Raw genomic sequence first — 17,143 nt, forward strand, 5'->3', positions numbered from 1 at the left:
ATATGCATGTACATGTTATTTTGAAAGTATTTTAAGTATAAAAAAGAATACCTAGGGAAAAATTGGGTATCAACAGCTGCCCCTCTTTACCCGGGAAGGATGAAAGAGTTGTCGGGTAAAGATAAGATGGCCAATTTTGACCGGAAGTGGCGATTTGAAAGGATTTTTGACCGAGCTCTGGTTTCTGAGCTGCCTACATATCCCTTGTCTTACAGGAATCAGGCCATATGTAGTTCAGGATCCATCGGCGGAATATGCCGATGGAGATTTCGAAAGAACAGACCCGATGCCTAAGTTGAGAAGGATAGTTGAAGTCTGATAGGCTGCGAGAACCGGAGCGGGATCGCTACTACTGAGACGGCCGTTTGCTAGCCGGTGTACCTACAAGTGGGCAATACAGTATAGATTGTACATAAATTTAAATGTGATGCAAGTTCGCATTGGACATGAATGTTGTCTTTGGACGGTTAGGATGACGTCCTTGGACCATGACGTCCCGGGCTATGAAGAGCGTAAATAAAAATTCGTAGGCCATGAAATGATGTTCTCGGACCATGTAGATGGTGCCTCCGAACTATGATGCCTTTGAATAGGTTGGCGATCTTTCAGCCCATGAAATGCAGAAGGTGGCGATCTTTCAGCCGATGCAAGACATAAATAAAAGGTGGCGGTATTTCAGCCGTGCAAGAAAGATAAGGTGGTGATCTTTCAGCCGATGCAAGAAAAAATAAAGTGGTGCTATTTCAGTCATGCAAGAGAGATGAAGTGGCGATATTTCAGCCATGTAGGATGGAGGTAGAGCTTAACCTCGAAAGGAAGAAAGGTAGCCTTATGCAATGCAGAGAAATGCAGGATGGAGACAATGCTTAGTCTCGGAAGGCAGAAAGGTAGCCTTATGCAATGCAGAAAAATGCAGGATGGAGACAATGCTTAGTCTCGAAAGGCAGAAAGGTAGCCTTATGCAATGCAGAAAAATGCAGGATGGAGACAATGCTTAGTCTCGGAAGGCAGAAAGGTAGCCTTATGCAATGTAGAGAAATGCAGATGGAGACAATGCTTAGTCTTGAAAGGCAGAAGGGCAGCCTTATGCCTTATGCAAAATGCAGATGGAGACAATGCTTAGTCTCGAAAGGCAGAAAAGTAGCCTTATGCAATGCAGGAAATGCAGATGGAGACAATGCTTAGTCTCGGAAGGCAGAATAATAGCCTTATGCAGATGATGATGGAGGTAGAGCTTAACCTCGGAAGGCAGAAAAGTAGCCTTATGCAGATGATGCAGATGGAGACAGAGCTTAGTCTCGAAAGGCAGAAAAGTAGCCTTATGCAGATGATGATGGAGGTAGAGCTTAACCTCGGAAGGTAGAAAAGTAGCCTTATGCAAAATGCAGATGGAGACAGAGCTTAGTCTCGAAAGGCAGAAAAGTAGCCTTATACAGATGATGATAGAGGTAGAGTTTAACCTCGGAAGGCAGAAAAGTAGCCTTATGCAAAATGCAGATGGAGACAGAGCTTAGTCTCGAAAGGCATAAGAGTAGCCTTATGCAGTGCAAGAATGTAAAAGGACGATTAGTAGTAAGATCTCTTAGCTGATAGCCGATTACGACAATATGACTGCTGGGGAGATTGTGTACGGATAGCAATTGCGGTCAAGTGATGATTCTGAGAAGTTGCATTCTTGGGAAAGTATGCGTACATAAATATACTTAATGATACTGCAAGTCGAGTGCCTGCATCCAAAGAAAAATCGTTAGTTCTGTAAGGGGAAAAGGTTAGTTCGTCTTCCCCGGGCTCTTGACGTCGTGTGTCATTGGGGTAGCGTCGCTAAACAACAGCAATTCAGATAATAGTTATGCATGATTTAGTAAATATAACGTAAGTATATAATCGAAAATAATTTTCTTTATATGAACCAACGACTGCGACGTGGTTCAAGACATTGCAACCTCTTTTGCTCCGGAATTTTGAGGGTCCTCCTCAAAATTCTGCCCCAGTTTGCTGAGCGGACATTTCTGACGGCTGTGTTGAATGACTAAAAAAATCATCTTCGGAATTTTGAGGGTCCTCCTCAAAATTCTGCCACAGTTTACTGGGCTGGCGCTTCTGGCGATGCATGGACTAAAATCAACTTCGGAATTTTGAGGGTCCTCCTCAAAATTCTGCCCCAGTTCCAATAGCGAGGGAAAGTGGAATTTTTTATTAAATTGTGACCGAACCCATAGGGCTGCCTACGTATCCCCTCTTAAACAGGAATCAGGTCAGGCGTAGTTCAAATTACATCATAAAGGGAATCATAAGTGGTTACACATAATATCGTTTCACTGCATCTGAATTGATTGGCTTCGGCCAGACTTCTCCATCCATCTCTGCAAGAATAAGGGCTCCTCCCGTTAGAACCTGATGAACCATGTACGGACCCTGCCAATTGGGAGAGAACTTCCCTTTGGCTTCATCTTGATGTGGGAATATTTTCTTCAACACCAGCTGCCCTGGTGTAAACTTCCTCGGCTTGACTCTTTTGTTGAAAGTTTTGGACATTCTGTTCTGATACAACTGACCGTGGCAAATTGCATTCATCCTTTTCCCATCTATAAGGTCTAACTACTCGTAGCGGCCCTTTACCCATTCTGCATCATCCAACTCTACTTCTTGTATGATCCTTAAGGAGGGAATTTCTACCTCGGCGGGGATGACCGCCTCTGTACCATAAACCTGCATGTAGGGAGTTGCTCCGGTCGATGTGCGGACTGTGGTGCGGTATCCCAATAAGGCGAATGACAATTTCTCATGCCATTGTTTGTGCCTTTCGATCATCTTCCTTAGTATCTTCTTGATATTCTTGTTGGCTGCCTCCATAGCTCCATTCATCTAAGGCCTGTAGGTTGTAGAGTTCTTGTGTTTGATCTTGAATGTTTCACACATTGCTTTCATCAAGTCGTTGTTGAGATTGGAAACATTATCGGTGATGATTGATTCTGGAATTCCGAACCGACAAACAATGCGGTCGCGGACGAAATCTGCCATAACTTTCTTGGTTACTGCTTTATGTGATGCTGCTTCGACCCATTTGGTAAAATAATTGATTGCCACTAAGATGAACCTATGCCCATTTGATGCGGCAGGCTCGATAGGTTCGATAACATCCATTCCCCAAGCGACGAATGGCCATGGTGAGCTTGTTGTAGTAAGCTCATTTGGAGGCACCTTTATCAGATCTGCATGTATCTGACAGCGATGGCATTTGCGAACATATCGGATACAGTCTGTTTCCATAGTCATCCAAAAATACCTTGCTCGAAGTATCTTCTTTGCTAAGACAAAACCATTCATGTGCGGCCCGCAGGTCCCTGCATGCACTTCGTCCAATGGCCTGGATGCTTCTTTTGCTTCGACACACCTTAGTAAACCCAAATCAGGAGTCCTCTTGTATAGGATTCCTTCACTGTGAAAGAAGTTACTGGATAACCTTCGAAGTGTGCGCTTCTGAGTAGCATTGATAAGTTCTGGATATTCCCCTGTTGTCAAGTACTCCTTGATGTCATGAAACCATGGTTTTCCAACCGTTTCTTCCTCAATGTAGGCGCAATAAGTTGGCTGATCATGAATCTTTACTGGGATGGGATCAATGAAATTTGTATCTGGATGCTGGATCATGGACGATAAAGTAGCTAATGCATCAGCAAACTCGTTCTGGACTCTGGGGACGTGCTGAAATTCTGTCTTTGTGAACCTTTTCCTCAACTCCTGTATGTGATGCAAGTAGGGAAGTATCTTAGAGTTCTTGGTTTCCCACTCTTCTCGAACTTGATGTATGAGCAAGTCTGAATCCCCGATCACTAGCAACTCCTGAACGTTCATGTCAATGGCCATTCTGAGCCCCAAGATGCAGGCTTCATATTCGGCCATATTATTGGTGCAAGGGAACCTGAGCTTCGCGGATACTGGGTAGTGCTGGCCGGTTTCTAATACTAGGACTGCTCCTATGCCAACTCCTTTGAAATTTGCAGCTTCGTCGAAAAACAACCTCCAACCATCATAGGATTCTGCAATATCTTCTCCTATGAAAGATACCTCTTCATCGGGAAAATACGTTTATAGGGGCTCGTATTCTCCGTCCACGGGATTCTCGGTGAGATGATCCGCCAAGGCTTGCCCTTTGATTGCTTTCTGGGTCACGTAAACAATGTCGAATTCACTTAGCAGGATTTGCCACTTGGCGAGCTTGCTAGTGGGCATGGGTTTCTGGAAGATATACTTCAGAGGGTCCATTCTGGATATGAGATAAGTAGTGTAAGCACAGAAGTAATGCCTCAACTTCTACGCGACCCAAGTCAGAGCACAACAAGTGCGCTCTAAAAGGGAATACCGGGATTCGTACGGTGTGAACTTCTTACTGAGATAGTAGATGGCTTGCTCCTTTCTCCCCGTTTCATCATATTATCCCGGAACACAACCGAACGCTCCATCCAATACCGCAAGGTAAAGCAATAGGGGTCTTCCTGGCTCAGGCGGAACCAAGACCAGCGGCGTTGATAGGTATTCCTTAATTCTGTCGAAGGCTTTTTGACAATCATCAGTCCACTTGGTAGCAGCATCCTTTTTCAATATTTTGAAGATGGGTTCACAAATAACCATGGACTGAGCTATGAACCGGCTGATAGTTGAGTCTCCCCAGGAAACTCATCACGTCCTTCTTGTTCTTTGGCGGCGGCAATTTTTGGATGGCTTTGGCCTTTGATGGATCCAATTCTATTCATCGACGACTCACAATGAAACCCAATAACTTTCCGGCAGGAACCCCGAATGCACACTTGGCGAGATTCAATTTTAAATTGTACCTCCTCAGTCTGTTGAAGAACTTTCTTAGGTCTTCCATGTGATCCCTGGCTTTCTTGGATTCGATGATGACGTCATCCACGTATTCCTTAATCTCCTTGTGTATCATGTCATGAATGATGGTAGTCATGGCTCTCATATAGGTGGCACCAGCATTCTTCAAACCAAATGGCATCATTTTGTAACAGTACATTCCCCACGACGTGATGAAAGCCATTTTTTCTGCATCTTTCTCATCCATCCCTATCTGATGATACCCAGTGAAACAATCAACAAAAGACTGCAACTCATGTTTGGCGCAGTTATCGATAAGAATGTGTATGTTAGGTAAGGGGAAGTCGTCTTTAGGACTGGCCTGGTTAAGATCCTGGTAGTCGACACAGACCCTAACTTTTCCATCCTTCTTTAGTACTGGCACGATGTTGGCTAACCATGTTGGATATTCCACTACCCTAAGAACCTTGGCTTTGACTTTCTTGGTAACTTCTTCTTTGATTTTCAAACTCATATCGGGTTTGAATTTCCTGAGCTTCTGCTTTACCGGCGGACATGTTGGATCTGTTGGCAGTTTGTGAGCTACAATGGATGTACTGAGACCAGTCATATCATCATATGACCAGGCGATTATGTCTTCATATTCCTTTAGGAACTCCGTGTACTCTTTCTTTTCTAGTGGTGACAAGTGAACACTGATGCGCGTTTCTTTGACATTCTCTGTATCTCCCAGATTAACGACCTCAGTTTCGTCCAAATTAGACTTAGGCCTATTCTCAAAATTCTCAACCTCTCCGACGACCTCTTCTGGTATATCATCCTCTTCTGAATCCATATCCGTTTGTTGCGTTGTCTCGTTGCAAGTCACAATCGTTGGTTCATCGTCAAGGCAAGTAATAGTAATGATGTGTAAAATAAAGTGAATGATAGAAAAAATAATAAGAGTGAGATATATAATAAACTGAAATGCTTCGATCAAATTCATAATTGTTTTAAATATCAGAGCTCTTTTCAAAATTAAAGACAATGCGGAAATAAAATCAGCTAGTAAAAAGTAAAAATGTGATGCATGGTGCTTTTGTTTAGCCTTGCTACCCCGAAGCTTTCCGGGCCCTAGTGGTTCTGATTGACCAATTGCTGAGGTGTTCTCCTTGGTTCACAGCTTGTATAGAAGGGCCTTCCTCCCCTTCCTCCTTGAAAATAACACAACAGTCCATATCATCGTCCTCCAGGAACAGATTCTTCATGGCTGCTAATGCTTCATCTTCCTCTGATTCATATATGATGTCTGCCGGCTGGAAAGTCTATTCCAGGCGAGGTATTGGATGCTCCAGTGGGTAGTAGGGACTGTGCCATGGTGGCGACTAGTGTTTGAATTCCTCCCAAGTGTATTTATACCCCAAACCAAATGTAGTACCATTTTCTTCAGCTTGATAGGTTTGGTGATTCCCTGGAGGTTTTTGCCGAGTCCCTTTTCGGGTTCGTACCCACACCAATTCAAGATACTTTCAATCTTGTTATCCCACAATTTATCCTTGTCTACAACGTTGACCCTTTCAATGTGGTGGTATGTTTCTCCGCCTATTCTCCTTCTGCCTCCAATCATCGGGATGGTCTGGCGACTATATATGGGGTTGCTACCATCGCCATGAATAATCACCTCTTAGTGATTCCATTCGAACTTCACTACTTGATGCAGTGTCGATGCTACAACTCCAGCGGTATGGATCCATGGTCATCCCAATAGCAAGTTGTAGGATGCTGGGACATCTATCTCTTGAAAGTTAACATCGAACCAAGTTGGCCCCATTTACAAGCATAGGCTAATCTCTACGATAGTAGACCTTTAGGACCCATCGAAGGCTTTGACATTGATGGCTCCATCTTTGATCTCGTGCAGGCTCTTTCCCAATATTCTGAGAGTTATCAACGGACAGATGTTGAGGCTGGATCCTCCGTCGATCAGGACTCTAGTGATGAAGTAATCCTCGTATTGCACGGTGATGTGCAGGGCCATGTTGTGACTCAGTCCTTCCGGTGGCAGCTCATCTTCGTGGAAGGTGATCTTGTGGCTTTCCCATACCTGTCCTACCATATTTGCCATTTTGCCTCCAGTTATGTTGCTGGGCACATAAGCATCGCTCAATATCTTTATCAAGGCATTTTTGTGTGTGTCAGAGCTCTGCAGAAGAGCTAGGATGGAGATATGCGCTGGTGTTTTGTTCAACTGCTCAACGACCGAATACTCCTTAGCTTGTATTTTCCTACAAAGATCATCGGGCCCAGTTTTAATAGTCCATCCAGAGGCTTGCTTACTGGACTTAGCCAGGTGCTCTGGAGTGTAAACCCTGCCTGTTCTGGTCATACCCTGCGCAACAATTGCTTCTCACGTCTTGGTCTTCCCTTTCCTTCTTGCTTCAGCTGTGTAATCCCATGGTATGACATTTGAGTGGAACGGTGTTATGTATGACATTGCTACAGGAATGGGTACCCTTGGTGATAACACAGCAACTTTGAAAGGTGCAGGTGCCTTCGGGACTCCAAACTCAACCTCAATTGGTCCGGGCGCCTTTGCAGAAGAAGGTGCTTCAAATTCGAGAGGTATAGACATATTTACTTCATCGCCCTTGGAGGGCTGATTCTGCACAACGATTGGGTTAAGCGTGACTGCCGGTTTCCTTGGCTCATCACCCTCAGCAATCAATCCTATCGACCCCTTAGGGTCCCAGTCATCTTCGATCTCGATCATGTGAATGTCTCTACCTTTGTGATCAGGCAGAGGGTTGTTGCGGACATTACGAGCAGGCTCCTTTGCTACGATAACCTTATTGTCGATCAGAGTTTGAATCTTGTCCTTCAACGAGCGGCACTCGTCAATGGTATGTCCCTTCATGCCGGAGTGGTACGCACATGTCTTATTAGGGTTGACCCACTGGGAAGGATTTTCTGGAGTTATGGAAGGGATAGGTGAGACGTAACCAGTAGCTTTAAGTCTCTCATACAGCTGGTCAATTGGCTCAGCGATGGCTGTATATTGTCTGGGAGGTCTGCGGTCAAAATTTTGTCTGGGTCTAGGGAAATTTTGGTGAGTGGGGGGTGATTGGTAGTGAGAGGGTTGGGCATTATAATCTTGGTAAACAGGCGCAGTTTAAGAGTATCTGGGTGAAGTGGGTTGATATGTGGGAGGTGGAGATGATCGGTAAACGGATGGTGAATTTTGGTAAAAGGGTGCGGGTGCTTGGTAATTTGGGATGGGCTGATATGTAAGTGGAGGTGACGGGTAAGTGTGGTATTTTAGTGGTGATTTGGCTCCCTGTGCGACCATCACGACACTCACATCCTTCTTCTTGGACGTGCCACTAGACTGTAAAGCCTTGTTGGTGGCTTGCAATGCTTCAAGATTAGTAACCATACCATTCTTAATGCCTTCCTCAATTCTTTCTCCCAGCTTGATGATATCGGAGAATTTCTGGCCCTCGATCAGCATCAACCTCTCATAATATTGTGGATCCTGAGCCCGAACGAAGAATCTGTTCATCTGTTCCTCTTCTAAGGCCGGCCTGACCTTAGCAGCCTCTGATCTCCAACGAGTAGCATACTCGCAGAATGTCTCGGTAGGCTTCTTCTTCAAATTCTGGATGTAGAATACATACGGTGCATTCTCTATGTTGAATCGGAACCTATCCATGAAATCCGATGCCATACCTACCCAGCTTGTCCATTTCTTGGGGTCCTGGCTGATGTACCAGGATAAAACATCTCCCTTTAGACTTCTCATGAAGAGTTTCATACGAATTTTCTCATCCCTTCCGACTCCAACCAGCTTATCACAATACGTCCTCAAATGGACTCTGGGATCTCCCGTGCCATCTAACATTTCGAACTTGGGAGGTTCGTACCCCTTCGGAAGTTCAACATCTGACTGAATGCAGAGGTCCTCATTATTCAGCCCCTCTATACCTTTGTTTCCTTCCACGCCCTGGACTCGGCTAGCCAACTTCTTGAGTTCTGCTGCCAAGTTTCTGATAAGAGAGTCCTTGTCATCAGACTCAGGTGCACTTGAGATTGGTTGAGTGTAGTGGGGTACAGTATCTACGTAGATGGGAGTGTTGTGTAGGTGGTCATTTGTGGTGTTTAGTGGTTCAGGAATGAGTAGTGGAGTGTTGTTTGGAGTGTGACATGTGTTGCAGTGTTGAGCATGAGTGGGTTGCATCTGTGGTTGTGGGGTGTTCTGTGGAGGTGCGGGATTTTGAGCATTTGGAAAGTTGACATCAGGAGCGGTGAGAGTGAATGATAAATTTTCCAAGTTCCGAATTGATCCAATTCTTCTCGGAACTTCAATAGTTTCTGCTCAAGTTGGGCAGCAGTTTCCTTAGCAATCGGGGTACCCTGAGGAATCTCAGTTCTTTCCTTTCTGGTGCTTGAATCTTCCATTCTACTTTTGTTCTTGTTCCGGATAGGACTAGGAGGAGGAGGAGGTGGAGGGCCCTTGGATCTCGTACTGTATGATGATAGTGCCAGAATGCACGAACTAACCTTTGGGGAGGGGAATAAAAATAAAAGAAAAACAAAAAAGGTAACAAGTTAGTGCGGATTATGAGGAAAAATGTTGTAGTATTTAAACACATTGTGCAAGAATATAAATCGTGTCCTAATTTGGGTGCCTCGTTGCGCCCGAGGTAGGCCTAGCGACAAATTAATTTGGAGAACTTATAATGCTAAATGCCTCATTTTATTGATAAAAATAAGACGAATCCAAAACGACACTAAATAACGGAAAGTAAAATGTCACTAGTGGCCATTGGCCTTATTACATTAAAAGCAAAAAGAGAAGACTCCTAACTACTTGGTCCCAGAAGGACCTTCTTCAGGCTAAATGTTCTCGTTGATCAGATCCTCCAGCTCGCGCAAATTTTCCAGTAAAAATGCCTTTGTCAGGCGTTCTCCTTCGCTTCCTTCAACGTTTTGACAGTCGGTGACTTTCCCTTCTAATTCCAGCAAGTTGTACTCCAGGTATTCTAGCTTCTCACTAGCCTTGGTGACTCTCTCTTTCCATTCGTTGATTTGGTTGCTCGATGGGAGGTTCCTCCACCAGGTCAGCAAGATTGAGGGTATGTTTACCATACCGAAGTCGGGAACTTTGTCATTCATTTTCTGCAAAACAAAAGGGTTAAGACCTCACCCCATCGGACTCGACTATTTAATACCAATAATTAGCATAACAAACATTTAGTTCTCCGAATAAATGCACAGAACATGTAGGTGTCTGTTTGGGTTTCAAGAAAACCCGATGGACTTTGGACAAGGTTATCTTAATGAGTTATTATGCGGATAACATAACTAACTCGGCTAGGTTTGACCATGATGCATGTACAATTAAAATGGGGTATTAGACAGGTACCCTTGAGCGGACAACTCAAGAGGGAAAGGCACGGAACCGTCAACTGCACCGCTGATCGACTGGTTTTACCACAAATACGCCTTTGCCAAATTTAAAGGGTGATAATATTGAAGAGCACAACCACTCATTATAAGAGTTGCTATGGTATCAGTTTGGCACGAGTGAAATATGATGTTGAAGATGCAGTTTACAAGAATGAAACAAATTGATATGTATTTCCATGTTCATAATATAAATGATTACAATAATTGCAGTAATTATAACAGTATTGAAATAAAGCAGTAAAGGAAAGCGGTTAAAGGAAAGAAAAGACATGAAGAGCCAAGTCAGTTTCGTAGTGAAAGAATAAAAGATAGTAAATAAAGCAATTAATGAGATAGTAAAGTCACAAGCAACATGCAATGGTAAAAGCCTAAAGAAGTCCCCAGCAGAGTCGCCATGCTGTCGACACCCCCTTTTTCTAATGGGTCGAAATCGGGTATACGACATTGGGAAGACAACTCTATTCCCTTTCGAGAATTGGGTTTAGAAGTTGAAGAGTCGCCACCTAATGATTATAGTGCATTAGGACACTTTAAGAAAGGTTTGAGTTGGAAAACCAGAGTTTGGGTAAGGGCTAGAAATTATCTCAAGGGGAAGGTGTTAGGCACCCCTCAAGATCCACTAGTGTGGTCCCGACCATGTTACAATTGTGACTTTACAAGTAAACAATCAAGGCTAAAATAAGGACTCGCATATAACATTGCAATAGGGTTGAAAACTTTTGAAGGTAAGTAGAGACGGCAGAAATTTATGAAAAAGATTTGAATAGTTTTACAAGAAGAGATGAAAACAAATAAAGGGAGGGGGGGTCCTAGGTTTATGATTAATATGGATCACTTCAATGCAATACCCAGCAATCACTCCTCAAAAGAAGGGTCGCACGTGATATTAGCGCACCGGTCATCATATCCATATCTACCATTCCCACCGTGTTAAGGTATTAAAGCGCGGAATAGTATCGTTACTTATTGCATGCTATTACCCATCCCAATCCTATCAGTCTCGGAGGCATTGAGACTACTAATACTAGAGGGAAAGGGATCTGGGCTTTTCAGAGTTTTCAAAAGGGCAAAAAATCTAAGCAACAAACAACAACAAGTAGCATATAAGAAGGGTAAACAATTAGCAATTAGGGCTCAGATAAGCCTCCTCGTTCAAAGTAGCCAAATCAATTAGCATGACTTACAAGTACTGGTTATGTTCTGATTAAACATAGAAAAATGCGTGAGGCAGACTGATTTATTACATATCTCAGATAAGAAATCCGAATCAGACCTGCCTGCTGGTTGGAATTTAATGAAGTCTGATTCAACTAATTAATTCACCTTATGGCTTGCCTAGGTGAAACCTATAGGCATGATATCTAATAATGCAGGAGAGAAATATACTAATTTTACAGAAGAAGACTTATTAATTGCAAGAACATGAGTTCTGCAGATGTTCAAGCATTGCTATTTACTGATTTTAGACTTATAAGCGAGTTGAACGATTCTGAGTTAGTTGATTGTTCCTATAGGCATGCTTTCTAGGCGTTACTGATTTTAAAATCGTTATTGAAGTGCAAAAGTCCTTATAGGCATGGTATCTAAAATACTGATTGTTATTTAAACCTATATACACGTTTGCCTAATGATAGATGCATATGCAGAATTCAGGAAGCTCTATAGATATGTTCTTTATATGATAGGCAGAAATGCAGAAATCTATAAGCATGGTCTCTATATGAGATGCAGAAGATATAGACAAGATATCTATGTATGAAATGCAGAAGCTATAGACATGGTATCTATGTATGAAATGCAGAAGCTATAGACATGGTATCTATATATGAAGTGCAGAAACCTATAGACAGGATTTCTAAAATGTAAAGTGCAGAAGCCTATAGACATGGTTTCTACACATGAAATGAGGAAGTGCAGAACTTGTAGACATGATTCATGAGTAACAACACCTATGAACATACTGTCTACCCTTATGCATACATGAGTGACCCTCCCCTTTTCAGTAAAACCCCATAAGTTATTACAAATTATTACAGCCCAGAATGAATAAAGACAAATAAAATAAAATTACACCAGAAAGCTAAAAATCCCAACCAAGGAGAGCCTGATTCAAACTTCTGTCTGAAGCATGAAATAAACAAACTCCAAAGATCAAATTCCGAAGCCTTTCTCTTATTTGGGATGTGTCAAAGTTCCCAAAAGTCTCAAAGGGCTCCGGGCAATGCTTACACCCCAAATATATTGCAGAATTAGATTATAGTGCAGTGTAGAAGGGCCAGCCCTCAGATGTCCAAGTTCAGAGGGAACTCAAGGTCCCAAATCAAGGCTCATAGGAGGGGGCAGAACTTAGAGTCTAAGAGTAAGTGTAAGTGCATAGATGGGAATTAGGGAAGGCCATGGCAGGCTGATGGTCATGCCCAGTAATTAGGAGTGCTGGCACACCCCTGACCAGCCTGTTAGCCAAATATTAGAGAGTTAGGACCTATTGAAGGTCAGGTTTAGCCCTGGACAGCAATTTGGATGCTGCTAGGCTATACCACAACTCAACACACATAAGGGAATGGGGTATGGAAAATTGAAAGAGCCTAGGATCCAAAGGATCCAGTTTTAATCCATGGACAATAACTTTGTGTATTTTCATGTCTTAAACCACAGCTCAAGCACATAAAGGGGTATGGGGAATAGGAATTCACAACAAACAGCAGATGCAAAGATGGAGTAGCATATTCAATACAGAACATGAACAGGAAAGTAGACAAGAGTGTAGCAACTGTAAAGTAAACACATAGGGGTGAGGTAGAAAAAATTAAATCAGAACATACCAGTTTCAGGGAAACAAATAAGTGAAAGCAGAAGTCTTGTAAGCCAAATTGAAAGCAAGCAGTACAAAAGATCTCAGAAGAGAGTAGAGAATTGAAAGAGTATTGTAATTGAGAGTGTATGTGTAAGAGTATGCAATTCGAAGTGTTGAACTCGAGGTGCAAGGTTGGTCTCTAAGTGCAGAAGGGTAGTCCCTTTTATAGTGCATAGAAGCAAGTAAGAAAGGTAAGAAAATAACTTGCAATCAATCACATAGAATTTCCCTTCAGTTAAGGGATTTGATTTCAAACGGGTAGAAGACATTTAAGGAAAAAAATTTTGATTAAAACCTTTTCAAAGTAGCACAAAAGGGGTAAGTACATAGAAGTTATTTAAGGCAAAAGTCCAATGGTACACAGTTTGTGAAAAATAAGGAAAGGGAATCAATCAAACAGCCAGTAAAATCAAAGCTGCTAGCTTTGTTCGAATGAACCAAGTCAGGAAAAGGGTAAATAAAGGTTCAATTAGGGAAAATCAGTAACAATCAAGTAAACACTATTAAAGGAATTTGCAATCAATTAGTAGTTGGCAAAACCTTTTTGAAAGAAGAGTTCTCATATATAAAGCACACAAATATGCAAATCAAGAGGAGGCTGTCAAATTATTTAGAAGAGATTTTAATCGAAGAGAAGTTCAGAATCATAAGCAAAGAGATACAGGTTCAATTTGCAGACTCATAGTGAGTCTGAGAGTTCAGGGTCCCAAAGTGGAGCCTTAACTCGAACACAAAAATCAAAATCGTCAAAGGAAACCCCTAAATCCTAGGGTTTCAAAATTGAATCAGACATGGAAGTGAGAAAGCAAGTCATTGAAACAGAGATGATAGCAGGTTTGAGACGCAAAACAAGAAAGCCGATTTAAGAGCATAAAAGAACATGTTTTAGAAAAGCCGGGACTTAAGAAAGTTCAGAAGAAAAGAGAGGATACGAACTTAAACAAAAACAAATAGATGAAACATGCTTAGCAAGAACACAAACAGAGTTTAGTAAAGCAAAAATCAAAGAACTCAACGGTAATCACATATAGTAAAAGAGTAAGGAAAACATAACACGGATTAACATGTGAGTACTGGAGTAACATGCATACTAGAAAAAAAAAGTAGAAGAACAGTACATGTATAGTAAAAGAAGTCATATGAGCCTAACACAGACAAACACACATAAAGAAAGAACATAAAGAATCAGAAAGATGCTTTTGAAAAACCTTTCAGAAACCCTAAATCGAAGGTAAACGATTTTAAAAAGAAAATCTGGGGAAAACCTTTTAAATGTCAAGTAAATCATAGATACAGTATAGATCTAAGCAAACAAACAGAGAAAGAACCTCGAATAGCTTAGGGTTACGGAGAAACCCTAGAAATGAGAAAGGCTTGGAAATAGGTCTGATCTTGAGTCGGAGAGGTCAAGAATCAGGATCCTGAGTCTTGAATATGCCGGAGCATGGCCGTAGGAGCCATGAAATCAAAGGTCTGAGAAGATCGGAGAGGGAATCGTCGAGGTCAGGCCTCGAAGCTTCGAACAACCCTGGCTCGATGGTGGAGGGGGGTGAGTACCAACCATCCATTGCCTGAGAAGCCATGGATTCCGGTGAAAGGCGGTTGAAAAGGGGTAGGAGGAGGCTAGGGTTTCGGAGAGTTTGAGAGATAGAGAGAGATGAGGAGTCTCGAAAAAATGAGACGGGGGAAGGGGGTAGGTGAGGGTTTATTTATGGAAAGGGGGATCTGGGCCGTTGATTTTATTTGATCAACGGCTCAGATTAGTTCGGAACTGGGCCGGGTTAATTTAGGTAATGGGCTGGGGCAGATTTGGTTGGATCTTGGGTTAATTGGGTTTAATTAAATCTGATGGGTTAGGGTTAAATTGAGGCTAAAATTGAAATCCGAATGGGCTATAATTGCAATGAAATGAGGCTAAATGTTAAATAGCCAGTTTTCCCTTTTTATTTTATATAAAATAGTTAAAATGGTTTCTAAAACAAATTAAAGCGCTGAACTATTTAAAAATACTGGGAATAATTTGATAATTATGAAATGTTGTTAATTGTAAAATAGGCTATAATTGCAATTACATGCAATTTAGCTTTCAAATACCAAATAAATTTGTTAAAATATGCAAAAAATCACCTTAATTATATTTTGGTATAAATATGGGAATAATTATGGATTTTGTACTGTTAAAATAGACAATAAATTAATTTTAAAAAATCTTTAAAAATTAGGAAAAAATACCAAAACTCTTGGGGCATGCTTATATATGCATGTACATGTTATTTTGAAAGTATTTTAAGTATAAAAAAGAATACCTAGGGAAAAATTGGGTATCAACAGCAGCCCCGATGTCTAGGTTGACGCAGAAGGGTGCCCAGTTCAGATGGTTGGACGAGTGTGAGGCGAGCTTTCAGAAGCTCAAGACAGCTTTAACTACGGCACCGGTGTTGGTTTTGCCCACAGGTTTAGGGCCTTATACAGTTTATTGTGATGCATCTCGTATTGGACTTGGTGCAGTGTTGATGCAGGATGGCAAGGTCATTGCCTATGCTTCGAGGCAGTTGAAGAACTATCCAGTACATGATTTAGAGTTGGCAGCCATTGTTCACGCATTGAAGATTTGGAGGCATTATGTGTATGGTGTGGCATGTGAGGTGTTCACTGACCACAAGAGTCTTCAGTATTTGTTCAAGCAAAAGGAGTTGAATTTGAGGTAGAGGAGGTGGTTGGAGTTGTTGAAAGATTATGACATCACTATCCTATATCACCCGGGAAAGACCAATGTGGTGGCCGATGCCTTGAGTAGGAAGTCAGCCAATATGGGCAGTCTTGCTTATATTCTGGTCGGTGAGAGACCGCTTGCTTTGGACGTTCAGGCTTTGGCCAATCAGTTTGTGAGGTTGGATATTTCTGAGCCTAGTCGAGTATTAGCTTGCATGGTCGCTCGTTCTTCGTTATTGGAGCATATCTATGATCGGCAGTTTGATGATCCCCATTTGTGTATCCTTAGAGACACGGTGTAGCGCGGAGGTGCCAAGCAGGCTACCTTAGGTAATGATGGAGTTTTGAGATTGTAGGGTCAAGTTTGTGTGCCTAATGTGGATGGGCTTCGAGAGTTGATCTTAGCGGAGGCCCATAGTTCCTGGTATTCTATTCATCCGGGCGCCGCGAAGATGTATCAGGATTTGCGGCAGCATTATTGGTGGTGTAGAATGAAGAAGTATATCGTTGCCTATGTGGCTCGGTGTTTGAATTGTCAGCAGGTTAAGTATGAGCATCAAAGGCCTGGTGGTTTACTTTAGAGGATTGAGCTTCCCGAGTGGAAGTGGGAGCGGATCATTATGGACTTCGTTGTTGGACTCCCGCAGACTCGGAGGAAGTTCGACGCAGTTTGGGTCATTGTTGACAGCCTGACCAAGTCAGCGCATTTCATTCCTACGGCAGTCTCCTATTCATCCGAGAGGTTGGCTGAGATCTATATCCGGGAGATTTTTCGCCTTCATGGTGTGCCAGTGTCTATCATTTCGAACCGAGGTACGTAGTTTACCTCACGTTTCTTGAGAGCAGTTCAGCGAGAGTTAGGCACCCAGATGGAGTTGAGTACAGCATTTCATCCTCAGACAGACTGGCAGTCTGAGCGGACTATTCAGATATTGGAGGATATTCTCCGAGCTTGTGTCATTGACTTTGGAGGTTTGTGGGATCAGTTTTTGCTTTTAGTAGAGTTCGCCTATAACAACAGCTACCAGTCGAGTATCCAGATGGCTCCTTACGAGGCTTTGTATAGTAGGCGATGTCGATCTCTAGTTGGATGGTTTGAGCAGGGAGAGGCTCGGTTATTGGGTACGGATCTGGTTTAGGAGGCCTTGGACAAGGTCAGGATCATTTAGGATAGGCTTCGTACAGCTTAGTCCAGACAAAAGAGCTATGCAGATCGTAAGGTTCGAGATGTGGCTTTTATGGTTGGTGAGCGGGTATTGCTTCGAGTGTCGCCTATGAAGGGCGTGATGAGATTAGGGAAGAAGG

Source organism: Nicotiana tabacum, chromosome 22, assembly GCF_000715075.1.
Source record: "Nicotiana tabacum cultivar K326 chromosome 22, ASM71507v2, whole genome shotgun sequence".
Taxonomy (NCBI): domain Eukaryota; kingdom Viridiplantae; phylum Streptophyta; class Magnoliopsida; order Solanales; family Solanaceae; genus Nicotiana; species Nicotiana tabacum.